Source organism: Eubalaena glacialis, chromosome 9 (genome assembly GCF_028564815.1).
Source record: "Eubalaena glacialis isolate mEubGla1 chromosome 9, mEubGla1.1.hap2.+ XY, whole genome shotgun sequence".
In the NCBI taxonomy this organism is placed as follows: Eukaryota; Metazoa; Chordata; class Mammalia; order Artiodactyla; family Balaenidae; genus Eubalaena; species Eubalaena glacialis.
The window spans coordinates 37,145,593-37,162,807 of record NC_083724.1 but is presented as its reverse complement, the minus strand read 5'-3'; the positions used below and the strand labels follow the sequence as shown (position 1 = coordinate 37,162,807).

The 17,215-nt window shown below is 42.3% G+C and overlaps 1 protein-coding gene and 1 pseudogene across 1 annotated transcript in view; one reads left to right on the top strand and one right to left on the bottom strand.

The window, feature by feature from the left end:
• Positions 1–8,952: 8,952 nt before the first annotated feature.
• On the bottom strand, positions 8,953–9,717 carry LOC133098354 (large ribosomal subunit protein uL30-like; annotated as a pseudogene).
• Positions 9,718–11,931: 2,214 nt separating this feature from the next.
• MELK (maternal embryonic leucine zipper kinase) overlaps positions 11,932–17,215 on the top strand; it is a 78,919-nt gene continuing 73,635 nt past the window's right edge. The window contains exon 1 of the mRNA XM_061201137.1: positions 11,932–12,045. The gene's annotated coding sequence lies outside the window, so the exon portion shown is untranslated. The remainder of the gene's footprint in view (positions 12,046–17,215) is intronic.

The following is a 17,215-nucleotide window of genomic DNA, read 5'->3' as shown; positions in this document are numbered from 1 at the left end:
TCAGTTATACACATATATACATTCTTTTTATATTCTTTTCCATTATGGTTTATGTATTCAGTTGTTATGTTATGACGTAACATAACATTTTTTGTGATGTTTTAACTATATTCCTTTCTCCATGTGGTTTACTACTCTCCCCTCAACTCATCCCTCCACACCCTCCTTCATTCAAGGTGCTGCCTTTTTTGTTGTCTATGTCCTTATGGAAAGAATGTGATAGAGATGAAAGAAAAATCAAAGGAGTCTCTCTTGCTTTGGTGTCCAAAAATGTGTGCACTTCCATAGAGAAGACTCCAAGAATAGACAAAATCTCTGTGGGAGACAGCAGGGCTTCCTGAATCCCATCCTCAAACAGAGAAGAGATTTTCCTGAGGCTGGAAAAAAGAAAAGACAAAGGGGAAGTCCTGATGATGGAGAACTTAGTGGCGTTCTGAGGGACAAGCCCTGCCTTCTGGACAGAGCCCCAAGAGGTAAAGCTGAAGCCTGGGAGGAGGGAGCACCCTGATTCCCATACTCTTAGATGGCACAGAGGGGAAAAGAGCTTCCAGGCAGAAGGCCTGGCTGTCAGGAAGGAGAGCAGTAGCAGGAGCCACTGGCATGGCCTGATGACCAAGGGTCAGATGCTTACCTCCATCATCTTAATGGGATGAGGGAGAAACTGAGGGGTGGACTCCAAAGACTATGTTTCTGCTCCTTTAGCAAAATGGGGATTTAAATTCAAAATTAAGCCGAGTTCTCTCTCCCTCTCTCTCTCTCCCTCTCTCTCTCTCACTCACTCACACACATACAGTACTTCAAAAAGAAAGTTTATTGAGCTCCTACTGTGTACCAGGCTGGATAAACCACATAGACACTGACTCTGGTCTCTAGAGTTACAGAGTCTCTCTGGAGGAGTAACACTCGACCAATTGGCCACGAGCCTTGGTGCTAAGTGGACTACTGGAGATGTGAGCATAAGGCTGTATGATCACAGAGGTGGAGTGTGTATTCTTCTGAGAACTATACCTCAGGCTTCACAAACTTAGAAGATCCCAGTTTTGGGGTGTTCACAGCAGTCACCAAACTCCCAGAAGACTACTAGAGAAAGCCAGAGCTTGTAGATTCCTTCACAGGAGGACAACAGACACGTGGGCCGCTCTCAGCTCCCAGAAGATTGCTCAGAGTGTGCAGGCTAGAGGCAAGGTGCTGGGATGCTGCTGTGGGACAGTCCCCTCTGGCTCTGAAAGGGCTCAGAATTCTCCCTGCCGCCCTGCTGCCCTGCTCAGTCTCTCCCCTGGTGACAAGTCCTCCACCCATAGGGACTGGACACACAGCATTTATGTCTTAGATGTTGGCCTTCTTTCCTCAACGCTCTACTCAGGTCCCTTTCCTTCTCCACTTAAAAAAAAAATTGAGGTGTAGTTATTTACAATATTATATAGTTTCAGGTGTACAACATAGTGATTCAAAATTTTTATAGATCATATTCCATTTAAAGTTATTATAAAATATTAGCTATAGTCCCTGTTGCTATACAATATATCCTTGCTGCTTAATTTATACATAGTAGTTTGTCTCTATTAATCCTCTATCCCCATCTTGCCCCTCCCCCTTCCCCTCTCCCCACTGGTAACCACTAGTTTGCTGTTTATATCTGTGAGTCTGTTTCTTTTTTGTTATATTCACTGGTTTTTTAAGATTCCACATGCAAGTGATATCATACAGTATTTGTCTTTCTCTGTCTGACTTATTTCACTAAGCATAATACCCTCCAGGTTCATCTATGTTGTTGCAAATGGCAAAATTTCATTCTTTTTAATGGCTGAGTAATATTCCATTGTATATATATACCACATCTTTATTCATTCATCTGTTGATGGATACCTAGGTTGCTTCCATGTATCAGCTATTGTAAATAATGTTGCTATGAACATTGGGGTACATGTATCTTTTCGAATTAATGTTTTCATTTTCTTTGGATATATATCCAGGAGTGGAAATGCTGGATCATATGGTAGTTCCATTTTTAGTTTTTTGAGGGACCTCCATACTGTTTTCCACAATGGCTGCACCAATTTACATTACTGCCAACAGTGTACAAAGGTTCCCTTTTCTCTACATCCTCACCAACATTTGTTATTTGTGGTCTTTTTGATGATAGTCATTCTGACACGTGTGAGGTGATATCTCATTGTGGTCTTGATTTTCATTTCTCTGATGATTAGTGATGTTGAGCATCTTTTCATATGCCTATTGACCATCTGTATGTCTTCTTTGGAAAAAGGTCTATTCAGGTCTTCTGCCCATTTTTTAATCAGGTTTTTTTTTTGATATTGAGTTGTATGAGCTGTTTACATATTTTGGATCTTAACCCCTTACTGGTCATATCATTTACAAATATTTTCTCCCATTCAGTAGGTTGTCTTTTTGTTTTGTTGATGGTTTCTTTTGCTATGCAAAGATTTTAAGTTTAATTAGGTCTCATTTGTTTATTTTTGCTTTTGTTTCTCCTTCCCTACTTTTGTCACTGACAACTTATTTTCCTGGATTAGTGTTTCTCTGATAATTGCGACCCTTTTACTTGGCTGGTTTTTGTTCTCCTGGTAAAGATTTGAGGGAAACATCTTTATTTCATGGACAACACACAATCTTGCTCTTTGGGTGGGCCAGATTTCTAAATTTTGGTGATTTTCATAAATTCTATTATTTCCAATCAGAGCAACACTTCCTACCCAGGTTCCCAGGTTCTGGGAGTGCAGGCCATTTGGAGAGGATTATCTAGCTCTGAAACCACTGTCCACATACAGATTTTTTTTTTTTCTTTCCATCCAGAAGGTCATTCATTAAAAAAATTTTTAAATTGTAAGTAATCATACCTGTTGCAAATTTTTTTTTTAACTGCAGGTATTGCTTTAAAAAACAATTCAGTTTTGGAAGGGTAATAGACAAGCCTGGTATAAAATTCAAAATGTATAAAGCCAAAGTGGTGAGAAGCCTTTCCTTCCCTTTCCTCTGGTCAACCAGTTCCCCAGAGGCAATCTCAGCTACCAGTTTATTTTGTCTGTGTATACATTATAAATCTTTCCCAGTTTGTTGTTTGCTTTGCAAATTATTTTTTGTCAGATTGATGTTATAACATTTTTATATAATCTATTATTTTTAGATCTAAAAATTAGTTTAAAAATGCATGCAATAACCCGCACACAAATGTTCATAGCAGCTTTGTTTGTAATTGCTTCAAACTGTGATCATCCCAGATGGCTTTTGACAGGTGAATGGTTAAATAAGCTGTGGTACATCCAACCATGAAATGCTACTCGGCAATAAAAAGGAATGCACCATTGATGCATGCAACAGCTTGGATGAATTTGTTTTGCAAAATGTTACCACTGGGGGGGTGTGACATAATAAGAAATACGTATTTGGTGTATGCCTTCCCCACTCCCCCTTTCCTGGCGCACAGCTCTAAAACCCTTGTAATCTCTGAAGTGGTAAGTGTGTTTTTGTTGTTAATGAGATGACTAGTGGCTGGAGGATCCTGGAAAGCTCCTAAGGATGGGGGACTAGTTTTTGCTTGGAAAGTCAACCATGTAATTAGAGGGTTGGAATTTTAAAAAATATTTATTTGTTTATTTTATTATTTATTTGGCTGCGCTGGGTCTTAGTTGTGTCATGCGGGATCTTTAGTTGTAGTGTGCGGGATCTTTTAGTTGTGGTGTGCAGGATCTAGTTCCCTGACCAGGGATCGAACCCGGGCCCCCTGCATTGGGAGCATGGAGTCTTAACCACTAAACCACCAGGGAGGTCCCAAGGGTTGGAAGTTTTAGTCAATCATGCCTACATAGTGAAGCCTCTATAAAAAACCCTAACTGAAGCTTTCGGAGAGGGTGCTAAATACATCAAGGTGCTGGGAGGGTGACGGTCCTGGAGAGGGTATGGAAGCTCTGCGCCCCTTCCCATACATCTTGCCCTATGCATCTCTTCCATTTGGCTGTTCCTGAGTTGTGTCCTTTAATAATAAATCAGTAATGTAGTAAATAAACTAATATTTCTGAATTTTGTGAGCTGCTCTAGCAGATTATCGAACTCAAGAAGGGGGTCATGAGAACCCCTGATTTATAGCTGCTTGGTCAGAAGTACAGGAAGCCTGGATTCCAGATGGCATCTGAAGTGGGAGCAGTTTAGTGGGACTAAGCTCTTAACGATTGGGGTCTAATGCTAATTTCAGGTAGATAGTGTCAGAATTGAATTGAATTGTAGACACCCAACTGGTGTCAGAAGTGTTCAGTGTGAGTAGTAGTACAGAAAAAAGAGTTTTGGTATTTTTTTCCAATTTAGAGAGAAACTGAGCAAAGCATACAACAGAACTCTCTGCATTATTTCTTACTACTGCATACGAATCTATAATTATCTCAATAAAGATTTCAACTAAAAATACACAAAATAGAGTAGTATAGAAAGTAAACACTAAATCTTCTTTCCATACCTTATCCTAATTCCATTTTCTAGAGAGAATGTTAACACTATAAAGTATATCCTCCCAGACATTTTCCTATACTTACACATTTTTCTAAACAAAAATGGGGCTGTGTTTTTGTTTATATCAGTAGCTTATTTTGTTCACTTAAAAAACAGACATCGTTTCATGGCGTTTAGGGTTGCCAGATATAGCAAGTAAAAATACAAGATGTTCAGTTGAATTTGAATTTTGGATAATGGATAATTTTCTTAGTGTAAATATGTTCCAGTATGTTGCCATTTTATTTGGCAACCCTAATGGCAGTATACTTACCTAATTCTTTTGAAAAATTGGTTGCATAGTAGTCCACTGATATTTAGCCTTTTCCTATTGATGAGGGTATTCTTTAGATCAGAGTGTTCATCATAATTCTCAGTAATTCATAAAGTCTCTTATATTTGTATGGTACCTTAAATTATTCAAACTTCTCTCATATTTCATTCAACAAAAATTAACTGAGAATTACAGCAGAAAAATCCTGGGCTTTGGATTCCTGGCTGTTATTCTTATCAGATACTTAAACTTGTTGAACTTCAGTTTCCTCATTTGTAAAATGGGAATAAGAATACCTACTCTGCAGGATTAGAAATAATGTGTATACAACCCCTAGTAGTGCCTAGCAGAGAATGGAACTCAAGAGATAAATCATTGTTATTTAAAGTAATGTTAAGATCCTGTGGTAGGTGCTAAGGGATAAACAGAAATAAGAAACATATTCCTGACATTTCTGGGTTACTTTTAATTTTGAAATAATTTCAAAGTTATTGGCAAGTTGCAAGGATAGAACAGAACGAGGAATTCCCACATACTCTCTACCCAGATTCACTAATTCTACATTTTGTCCTATCATCCTCCTCCTCCTCCTCCTCCTCCTCTCCCCCACTGTCATGTTTTCCTATGAACAAGAACATTCTGTTATACAACCATAATTTAATTATCAAAATTAGGAAATTTAACAAATTCCCAAAGTAGTTTTCAAATTCAAATTCCTGAAATATTTTTAATAGGTTTTATGGAGCTATATCCTTTTCTAGTAGGACTATGGCCCAAAACTTAATTTTGTGTGGCTTCCCATTTTCTCTTGGATTGGATATAAGAATCAAGGCATGGTTTGTAGCCTGAGGTGTGCTAACCTGACTAGCCTCAGAAGAGAAACAGCATTGCTATGAACGGACTGAAGCCTTTGCTTCCCGTCCCCACTGATGACTCAGCCGCAAGTGGTGCTGACATTCAGGCATTCATTCCACCACCAGAGAAGCACAGCTCTCGCCCTGCCTTGCCAGGCTCGGATACTCTTATGCTGGCAGAGTGGCTGTGTGGGCTTCCTCTGAAATGCACAACTGCTCATCTCCCTTTCCTGGTCAGCACCCCTCCCAACTCTAGCCTGGCACACAAGGCCCTTCACAAAGGGTTCCCTGATTACTGGCTCTTCCTTTCCTGCCACACCCCTTGTCTCCTGTGCTCCACCCAACATACCTTTCTCCCAGGAGACTTGTGTTTTCTTGCCTCTGTGCTTCTGCACATAGAGCTCCCACTGTCTGGGGAATGCTCTTCCCTCGTCAAATTTTTCTTTTTCTTTTTCTTTGTTTTTCAAGGCCTAACTCCAGTACAAAATACTTCAATCCCCTGGTCAGAAATAATTGTTCCCCATTTTCAGCTCTAACCAGCATGGCTGAGTGCACTTGTATTTGGTGCTTCTGTCTGGTCCTTTATTAAAGTTGGTTGTCTATGGATCTGGCTATTCTGTCTTTGAGATTCCTTGGGCAGAAGACACACCTCTTTTCTTCCCTTTTCTGGCATTGCCCTGAACAGGGTGAGGCATACGGTAGACACTGGTGACTGATAAAAGAATGAATAGCATGAATTACCCTGTGTGAGAGGGGCAGACACTTGGTTATAGAGATGATGCATGTAAGTCCACATTAATCATTCAAAAAATTGTAGAGGGTTTTATTATTGCTGCTAATGGTGTTATTATTGGTAGAGATGTTACATTCCAAATGGCCTGACCCACCCAGTTAGTGACTCAAGAAACAGGGAGCAGCAGAATCATATCCAATCTCCTTACTGTCCATTTGAGGAAACAGGTTCACAGAGGGGCAGGCACTTCTATCAGGTCAGGCTCCACAGCTCAGAGCCCTGCCTCCTTGCACTGGACTGTTTTGTCTTGCAGCGTAATTACTCTCCTTAATTCAGTAATACTCAAGCTCTTTTGAATATGTACACTCAACATAATTTTGAAAAACTTTAAGTAGATATCTAAATTTTCTCACCATACTTTTAGTAATAATTTTTATAACCTCCTTTATTTATATAGAATTCTAAGTTAAAAACTGTTATTTTCCTTAGTACTGTTAACCATGTGAGGCAGACAGGCTTGACTATATTAGCCCCATTTTACAGGCAAGACTGGAAACATTCCCATGTTTAGTATAAGACAGATCCAGGATATAAGCCCTGGGCTTCCACACTCACAGCTGCTCTTTTTCCATGACTTTTTGATACATCATTTTAAAGTCATCTGATTTTACGATGTTTCACAGTATCAGGGTAACATCTGTAACATCTAATCCTGGCAGGTTAACTCTTGAGCCAACCAATTTAATTACCTCATAATCTGGCACATTTTAAGGCACTGTTAATACCTCCAATTCAATCTCACAGCTATGTTCGTAATAGGGAAGAACATTTTGTATTCTATTACAAGTTAATCAGTAAAGGGATGTTGCCTATAAGCTTAAATTATACATAACGGCCAATCTCTGGGAGCCCTGCCTCCCAGGTAATGAGCCTTAAGCTAAAATACCTTTGTTTAGCTGACCAGGCTCACCTGTGAACGAATAACACATTCCCTCCGGAGGCTGACAGGAACCAGGAAGTGTTTGACTTTACGCCCTCCCCTTTCAGTATAAAAGAAGCCTGAATTCTAACTCAGGCAAGATGGTTCTTTGGGGCACGAGCCCGCCATCTTCTCAGTTTTCTGGCTTTCTGAATAAAGTGGCTATTCCTTGTCCCAACAACTCGTCTCTCCATTTATTGGCCTGTTGAGCGGCGAGCAGTATGAGCTTGGGCTCAGTAACATGTTTGGGCGCCCCATGAACCAAAACTGCAGCAGAGCTGATCTTAAAGGACCAGGGGACACAATAGTTAAGCATGTTTTCAGCTCTTAAGCTGGGCCTGGCACACCCTCACCAACTGCTTAGATGGCAAGTTGAGGCAACTAAGTGAGTGACAGGAGCAGAGGGAAGGCCCATTTAGGGGTGGGCACTGATGACAAACACAGCAGGGTCAGACCCTCTATTTAGGTCTAACATCTCCAGGAGTGTTGGTCTACATTATTACTTGCAGAGTAGATGGCAATACTTCTGGAGTCTAGAATATATAAGGAAAGGGTCCAATTAAGCTGCTTGCCTGCAGCCTAAAAGACCAAATAGTGCTAATTTCATCCATGCCAAACCAAGAAAATGGTTCACTCTTTCCTGATTTGGGTTTAAGAAGAAGACAGATCATCAGGGAAACCAGAAAATTCCATCCTGAAACCCAGCAGAACTAAATGGTGGGCATTTCCCTGAGTCATAGATGGCACAGGGACTCAGTAATCTACCACCGTGTTTTAAAAGGAAACACTCATTTGGCTTGAAGAGAAAAAACTACCTTGGTAAGCTTTGGTCTTCCATAGGACACGGAACCAGAAGAGACTGGGAAGGTCAGAGCCTGGGTGACCAATCCTGATAGTGCAGGACTTCTTCACATAAGGTGCATGGGTCCCTGAGTAGGGTCTACAAATACTCTAAACTTCCAAGAGAGAATTGGAGTTTCTGCATGTTTTCCTGGGGAAAGCGTCCTTCCCTTCTCATAGATCCAAGAACAGGTTAAAATCCTGAGCTAAAGAAAAGCATTAAGCCAGCTGCAGGCAAGGATAAGGAAGCCATCAGATACACTTAGAGCTCTGTGTAAGTCTGAGAGCTCACAACGCTGTCACTGAAGTTAGAACATGGACTCACAGCAGAGACAACCGAGCACTGCTTTTGTGCTCTTCTCTCTAATTGTACTTAAAATTCTTTCCAAAACAAGGCCTTAGGAACCCCTAGGTCCAAATATGTCCCTGGGGTTGGTCAACTACTGTCTTGTATTCATGCTTGGGTATTCATTCACCAACATTAAACCCCAGGATAGAAGATGTGACAAAGCATGCCTCCTTCATGGCATGAGTCTTTTGCTGGTTTCAGAGGTGGATGGTGACCAACACCGGAAATACACAGGAATGTTTCCTTGGACCTGAGGTGGGATGAAAAGTGCCTGCCATGACTAGCACCATCTTTTCCCTGACACTTCCCCTCCAGTTTCTGAAGATATAGTAGAAAATAATCTTTTTTGAAGATACTGGGTAACAATTCCATAAAACAAAAACACATGCTTCCAAATGCACTGTGCTTTCAGATATTCTGGGTTTAGTTCAGCTGCCGGATGACCTGACTGATGCTTTCTCCTCGATAGCCAGGTGAGCCCACCTCCTTGAGGAAACCCACTCTATTCTTGGTAGCCTGATGGGCCACTGAGAGTTGGAAAGGGCGCAAAACCCCTGAGATCGACTGAAAATTCTTCCTCAAGAAGGCAATTTCATGAATGAGGTCTCCCAAAGCAAATGAAACCAAACTTCCGCAGGTGCTCCTCAATCTCTGTGTCGTCTGTCGGATGGTTTTGTTCCTGACCTTGGCTTGTCCACGTTTCAAGATGAGTTCCCAAACAGACTTCAGATTTGGAAATCCCCAGGTCATATAAGGTTCCACTATCCAAAGCGTTTTTATGGTTTTAGGGGTTACTTTCACAAAGACACCACTGAAAATCTTATTCAAGGGAAGTCTTGCAATGGTCCTCTGCACCAGTGAACTCACCCCATTAATCCTTTGGATGCATACAACAAAGGCCAAAGAATATTTATCTGGCACTTTCAAGCCATGAGGTTTCACTTCTAGTCGTCTGAGGCACACCCTGTCACATAGCTGCTGCCAGGAATCATGTAGGAACCATTCTAGTTGCTTAAACTTGAGCCCTTTTCCATTCCTCTGTTCCTTCTTGTGCAAAAGCGCCTGCTTTGCCTGGGTGGCTTTGAGGGCCTGATAAGCCTTCCTCTTTTTCAGGAGGTTTTCTGGAACCAAAGGGACCTTCCTTCTTCGCTCTTCCTCCATCTTTCCCATACTGCGGCTACTGCTCATGCGCAGCCCCACCAGGTGGGGAAGAGAGGAACGGCTCTATGCTTACTTGACCATAGAGACGTCTATTCTAGCTCAGGGGTCCCCAACCCCCAGGGCGCAGACCGCTACCCGGCCACACAGCAGGAGGTGAGTGGCCAGCTAGCGAGAGCGAAGCTTCATCTGCCGCTCCGCATCACTCGCATTACCGCCTGAACCATCACTTGCATTACCGCCCCCCTCTGCCCCCCCCGCCCCATGTTCAAATTGTCTTCCACGAAACCGGTCTCTGGTGCCAAAAAGGTTGGGGACTGCTGTTCTACCTCATGGTGGGGCGACCAGGACTGCTGCGCCTTCTTAGCAGCAGTGAACCGCGGAGGCCTTGCTAACCCTTATTCCTGCCAAGAGTTGCACAAAACTTCCTTCGCACTGCCTCCAAGCTTTTTAGAGCTGTGTCATCTTCAAAACCCAGCCCTTTCCGTTTCAGCTGTATTCTCATAATGCTGGAGGCCAGGCTATAAACACTGAATGGCTTCCCACCATGCATTTTCTCGTTATAATTTTAAATAGTCACAAAGGTTTTAATTTTTGGATTAATTGTAAATATTTTTAAAAACAACTGGTTATTGTAAACCTCTGATAGTAAAGCTGTAAGTCCTTAAAAGATATCCAATGGATTGGAAATACCGGAATGATTTGATACCCACCATTATCCGATGAAAATTACACGAACAAAATAAACAATTTACTTTTTTTTTTTAAAAGACCACCTTCTTCCTCATTCTTTTTTTTTTTAAATTAATTTATTTATTTTTATATTTTTTATTTTTGGCTGTGTTGGGTCTTCGTTTCTGTGCGAGGGCTTTCTCTAGTTGTGGCAAGCGGGGGCCACTCTTCATCGCGGTGCGCGGGCCTCTCACTATCGCGGCCTCTCTTGTTGCGGAGCACAGGCTCCAGACGCGCAGGCTCAGTAGTTGTGGCTCACAGGCCTAGTTGCTCCGCGGCATGTGGGATCTTCCCAGATCAGGGCTCGAATCCGTGTCCCCTGCATTGGCAGGCAGATTCTCAACCACTGCGCTACCAGGGAAGCCCAACAATTTACTTTTTAACTTGCTTGTTTTCCCTCTTTTTTCTCCTAACTCATATTTCGGTTCCACAGAATGTTATCGTAGTATAATTTTTTTTTTTTTTGCTTGAAAATCTTTTATCCAGTGCAATAGCACACTTCATTGCAATAAAAATACATATATAACACTATTCCACTTCACAGGTAGGCAGAGCAGAAAAATTTAGGGCAGTGAAACTACTCTGTATGATACTATAATGGTGGAGACATGTCATTATACATTTGTCTAAACCCATAAAATGTACAACACCAAGAGGGAACCCTCATGTAAATTGTGGTCTTTGGGTGATAATGTAGGTTCATCAGTTGTAACATGTACCACTCTGGTGGGGGATATTGATAATGGGGGAGGCTATGCATGTGGTTGGGACAGAGAGTTTAGGAGGAATCTCTGTACCCCTCAGATTTGCTGTGAATCTAAACCGTTCTTTAAAAAAAGAGTGTATTTAAAAAATACATATATAAATTTATACTTAATATTTTTTTCTTTCCTCTTGCTATAATTTTTTTTCCTTCTGGATTATCATTACAATTGTAATTCATACAGCCCATGAAAGTCACATAAATAATGACCAACCAGTAAAACGTATTAGAAGGACTTCTCCTGTGATGCTAGGTAGGTGTTTCTGGTACCTTGAGCTATCTAATGGACAGTTTGTCCCCTGGGGGTTTTATTCCTCGTGGCAACATATTTTAGTAAGATTTTTAGAGGGGAGAGGTATACTTGTCTTTTGTTGGATGGGAGAAGGGCCACTGGGCAAGGGGAGGACGAAAATGAGAACTGTGACTACTAGCGACTTCTCTGCAAATCAATTTTAGGAAAGAGAACTTAAAGTTGAATTATGTAAAAACTTTGTATGTTCATGGCACCACGAAAATCTTCACGTGCCCTCCAGGAAGGGGCACTCCAGGTCGAAGACCAAGGCCTTAAGTCACCTCTCAGCAAGCTCCAGAGGCCTCTTGACCATCCCACTCCCTGGCCAGCCCTCCCCGCTCCCCGTCCTAGGGCGACCGCGCCCCCGCCTGGCTGCGACCGCCCAGACGCCGCTGCGTCCCCGCCCCTTCCGGCGCGCGAGGTTTGATTCCCTTGGCGGGCGGAAACGGCCAGAGCGTGACCATCCAAAAAGTTCCTAGGATCTCTCTGCGCTCGCCGCTTCCCTTCGGACGGGAGGCCGGCGCGTCTGTCTTTCTGCCTGGCCCAGTTCCTCCCGGCCCTCCGCCCTCAGGTCAGTGTGTCCCGCGTGGGTGAAGGCCGGGGTCCCGGCCGTGCGAGGCGCGGGGGACGGCGGCTCGGGCCCAGAGTGCTCCTGGCTCACAGGAGACTGGGGAACTTCACCGGAGTCCCACTTTATGAGCACCGTTCCTTGGATGAGACAGCCTTTCCGACCCCTGGTTTTCTCCTCTGTAAGTGGGATAGGGATCGTATCCGCCTCCGGGTTATCGGTGAGGTAAAGCACTTGCCACCTAGGAGGCTGTGATAGATGTGAATTCCCATTCCATGTTTCCATGACACTGACGGTCTCCGGGAAAGAAGTTCAAAGAAGGGTTTCGAGTTATTTCTGTTCGTACAACTCAATTTACTAGGCAGTTCAGTAAAAAAGGAAATGTGTTATGTTTTATCACCCCCTTTTCAGAGTCCAAATCCTTCCTTTTCCTTCACCTTCCCAAAGTAGTGGCTTAAGAGGCTTAACACTAAAAGGGGAATATGCACCGAATGCTATAGCACTCAAAGGAGTGACCCACCGAGAGACCAGTGGGAAAAAGGGAGACTTCCAAAGGAGGGGGTCCCAGGAGAGTGATCAGGCCTCTAGCTCCTAGGATGAATAATTGTCCTTGAGCTTCACAATTGGTATTTCTCCTTGGTAGTGGAAAGGGGGAAGGTAGTGCCTGGAGTTTTGCTTAGAGCCCAGTGTTCCTAACTTTTTTGTTCATATTTTGGTTTCTATCTCTGTTGTGTGGGATAAATCAGAAACATCCTTACTGCACCTTCATGGGCGTGTCTCACCAGTGGATCTGTCCTTTCAGTATATCTACTATGGACCAACCAGATGGCCAGATCAGTCCCTTACTACCTTTGGGAGTGAATGCCTCTTTACTGGTGCTCCCAGAAGCCTCTGCAAGGGAGCAGGACAGTACGTTAATTAAATGTATTACAAGGCCACATTATATGCCATTCTGTATTTTACTTCTCATTTGAAATATCCTCAGCATCAGTGTCACACCAAGCTCACTAGATAATGTAAATGTATTACACAGCAGGTAATAGCATAGCCCAGATAAGACTATGTTGGTAGGAAAATGCCCCCAATTTGTTGCTATCTTATAAAATTTACTGATAAACTTTCTCCCACTATCTAGGCAGTTCCTTCTTTCCTCAGAAAAGTTCAAGACCCCAATTGTATATAGCTCCAGTTCTTCTACTTAGTCACATTCAGAAGGACATTCAGGTGTCTGGGGTCTAGTTTCCTTCTTCATTATCCACAGTTGGGAGACTGTCTTCCACATTGACTGATCATATACCTCCTTTAGCAGCAAGTGGGTTACTCCAGTCAAAAGTCTTTCCTGTGTTTTGTATTTCCAAACTCTAGAGGATAAACAGGGAGAGCACTTCAGAATATTTAGAACCAGCTCCACTTCCACAAAATTTAAAAGCCAAGTAAAATCTGCTATTATTATAGCAGTTTTGCAATGTAAACACCAGTTTTCTTATACAGTAGCAAAAATGATGTTCCCTGGATTCAGTAGATACAATTTAGGGCCACATTGGTATTACTCACCTAAAGACATGGTGTGATTTGAGGGAAGGGGGTAGATAAGAAAATGGAAGGAAGAAAAAGAAGAGATGTGTGATTTAGTCTTACACTGGTGTGAGTTGATCTCTGCTAGTTGACTGGAGGCCATAACCTGGAAGTTCAAAACTCATTTGGGAAAAATCTATCAAGTTGGTTATGACACTCTTATATCCCTATCTGGGAAAATGAATTCCAACATCATACCAATTGCTTTCTCTTTCTGAGTGTGGCAATTTGAAATAGCCCAGTCCTTTGTATGGAATTTAGGCATGTGCAGTGGTGGCAATTAGGAGTCTTACTTATACTTCCTAAGGCCTACTTCTTTCCGTTTGTCCATTTCCATCTCATGTTATTTTGTTTGTTTCTTTGTTTGTTTGTTTTTTGGCCGAGCTGCGCAGCTTGCAGGATCTCAGTTCCCTGACCAGAGATTCAACCCAGGCCATGGCAGTGAAAGCCGGGAATCCTAACCATTAGGCCACCAGGGAACTCCCTCCATCTCATGGTTTTTAAACTTTGAAATGTCTGTTTGTGTTTCCTCTTTAACCCCTGTGTTCTGAATACCCCAATACTGCATTAGTTGGGGCTTTGCTCTCTAAGGAACCTGATAGCCTACTTTTATAGCAGACCACTTTCTAAACAGATTTATAGCCTAACATTCCCCCATTTCCAAAGTCCTGCTCATTCTCTTCTCCATCATCAGGATCCCAAAGATTTCTTAGCCTTGTGTTGACTTCTATACCTTTGCTGCTATTTTTGCCTGTTTTACAAATTCTTAGTCCTGTGATTCCTGTCTTTTGGGGGTGTGGTTCCACTTCATTCCCAATTTGCTCCAATAACAAATGCCCTTTGAAAGGTTTCTGAATTAGTAAGGATATTTCTAATCCTGTGTCTCAGGTGCCCAGGGAGAATAATATGTCCTCTGTGCTGTCTCCTTGCCTGGAACAACTTTTGCCACTCCAGTGGAAGCAGAAATATTTCATTTTATATCACCAGCTTTCCGCTAGTATCAGGACCTGTCTTTGCTTCCTTTGTTTGCCTACGCTGTTCATGCAGATTCAGCTAGATTAAAAGTTCCACCTGCTTATTAAGTTGGTCCAATGCCACCTTTTCCTAGGAAATGACTAATATTGTTTATTGGATCAGAATGTCTTTTGCCCATGATCTTTATCTTTCTTGCTATTTCAGCTTTGACATTGCTACTAAAACCTTTTTTTTTTTAAGCTGATTTTTTTCTTGGGTTTTGATACTTTTACTTCCAGAACTTCTGCTCTAGTGTTCATTTCACTGACCAAATTTTTGAAGGCTTTTTACTTGCTAAATAACATACCTTTTATCTCCAAGTAAAATGATTCCTGAAATCAGAGTGCTTTAGGCATTTTGAAAGGAAATTTAAAGGGATCTTAAAAAAAAAAAAATCCTCTGTGTCTCTTGGACTTTTGATAATTTCATTCATTTTTTTCTCCACCTCAGTTTAAGAAGATTACCCATCTTCATTGTAGCAAGGACCTTCCCTATTGCTCTGTCTTTTCCTTTATAAACTCACCACAGTCCTGAGGTTGAACTCATACTCTAGGTCTTCCGAAGTCATACCGTTATTAAGGTTTAACAACATGCTGGCCACTCAGCTCTGGATGAGCCAGGATGAAGGACAGAGAACTTGAAAGTAGTAAACATGGTGTTGGCCACTTAACCAGTCCCAGAGCCTTCAGCAGACTTGCTAAAGCTCTGCCTGTTGGTGAAGGGAGACTGTCTGGCTCTAGAAATGAGCACTAGCACCAGGTTTCCACTACTGAGAGGCATTAATTAAGATGTATGAGTTTTGCCCTTTCCAGGTAGAACTTTGCCCAAGTCCCAGTTGGCTATGCATATACTTACCTAATCTTTCTAAGTGTTACAGAGAGTGGGGTCCTGGGATCTTGAACTCTGTGGTGCCATCCCTAGTCCAGTGCTAGGGCACAGAAGGAGATTTGTGCATAGGAGTCAGACCAGGCAAAGGAGTTTATCACTAGCTGGGTCTTGGACTCAAAGCCCTTTGTGAACTCTAGAGCCCTTGGTGTGCTGTGCTGACTCAGTGACCTCCACTTCCCTGGACCCCCTCTGATTTCTATGTGGCTTTCTAAAGGGTGTGGAAGCATCTTTTTCTAAGGTTGAAATCTCAAGTCCTGTCCTGTCACATTAGCCTCTAGGAAGAAGAGCTCCTTAGAGAAACTTTATCTATATAGGTTCAGAGAGCTTGCACCCCATGTCTACCTATAAGAAAGCTCCACTTTGCAGTACCTAAACTCAGGTCCTAGGACTTAACCTATATAGGAGCACTTCCAAATTTATTTAGAAATCTACTTCCTAGAAACTTTCTTTTTAGTAGTGTTGCTTTTTTCCTTCCTTCTTGGCTTCCATTAAACTGTATTCGAATTCTTGCTTTTCTAATTGTTATCTCCATGCTCTTCCTCTTGCCACTCAGAGCTATAGGTCTGGTATGGGTAAGGCCTTATCTGTCTTAATTGTCTGCCTTTCACTTTACAGTCTTTACTGTAATTGATATTGTGTGTGGTGTGAGGTAGAGATCCAATGTTCTTTCTTCCCATGTGCCTAACCAATTGTCCCCGCTCCAAATCTGCATTTCCTTTTCCTGGTACCTCTGAAAGCAGTTTCAATTCAGTACATGTCAGCCTTTTCTTCCTCTGGGATCTTTGCACCTAAATTCCCTCTTTCTGGAATGCTCTTCCTCTCATTCTTTTTGGGTTAACAATTCCAGTTAAGGCCTATCAACCACAGACCATTAGGGACACATCTGTAATTAAAAAACAATTAGGTACACTTAGCTTGCTGCAGCAAGAGAAACCATACACCCTAGGATCTTGGGCATCTCAGTAAGAGTGAGTTGAAAGGGGCTTATAGGATTTGGGCTTGTGCTGGGGAAGCAAGGACCAGTTTTTTGTTTGTTTGTTTGTTTTTTTAGTTGCGGCATGTGGACTTCTTAGTTGTGGCATGCAAGCTCTTAGTTGCGGCATACGAGCTCTTAGTTGCAGCGTGCATGTGGGATCTAGTTCCCCAACCAGGGATCGAACCCAGGCCCCCTGCATTGGGAGCACGGAGTCTTACCCACTGGACCACCAGGGAAGTCCCAAGGACCAGTTTTGGAATGGATACTGTCAAAGAGCAGGAGCATTTCAGCATTTGGGTATCTGAGGAAGCAGGAAGTGGGAGGAATGAGGTAGTGCTGAGGATGTGGTTGGTGAGAAAGCCGCAGTCTGTCAAATAAAGGAACATTATCATTTTAACTGCTTCATATAGAAACATTGTTTACATGGGCCTGCACAGTTCCTATTGGAAACATTGTTCAAGTTTTGATGAGAAGGGCTGATTTTCTTTTTCTTGCTTCTCATTCTTTGAGTTAGATCTTGACTTAAACATTACCTTCTCAGTGACCCATTCTAACCACTGTTGCTTATTTTCCCCAGTATTTATTACATAGTTATTTATTTATTTATTTATTTATTTATTTATGTCTGTGTTGAGTCTTCGTTGCTGCGCGCGGGCTTTCTCTAGTTGCGTCGAGAGGAGGCTACTCTTTGTTGCGGTGCACAGGCCTCTCATTGCGTTG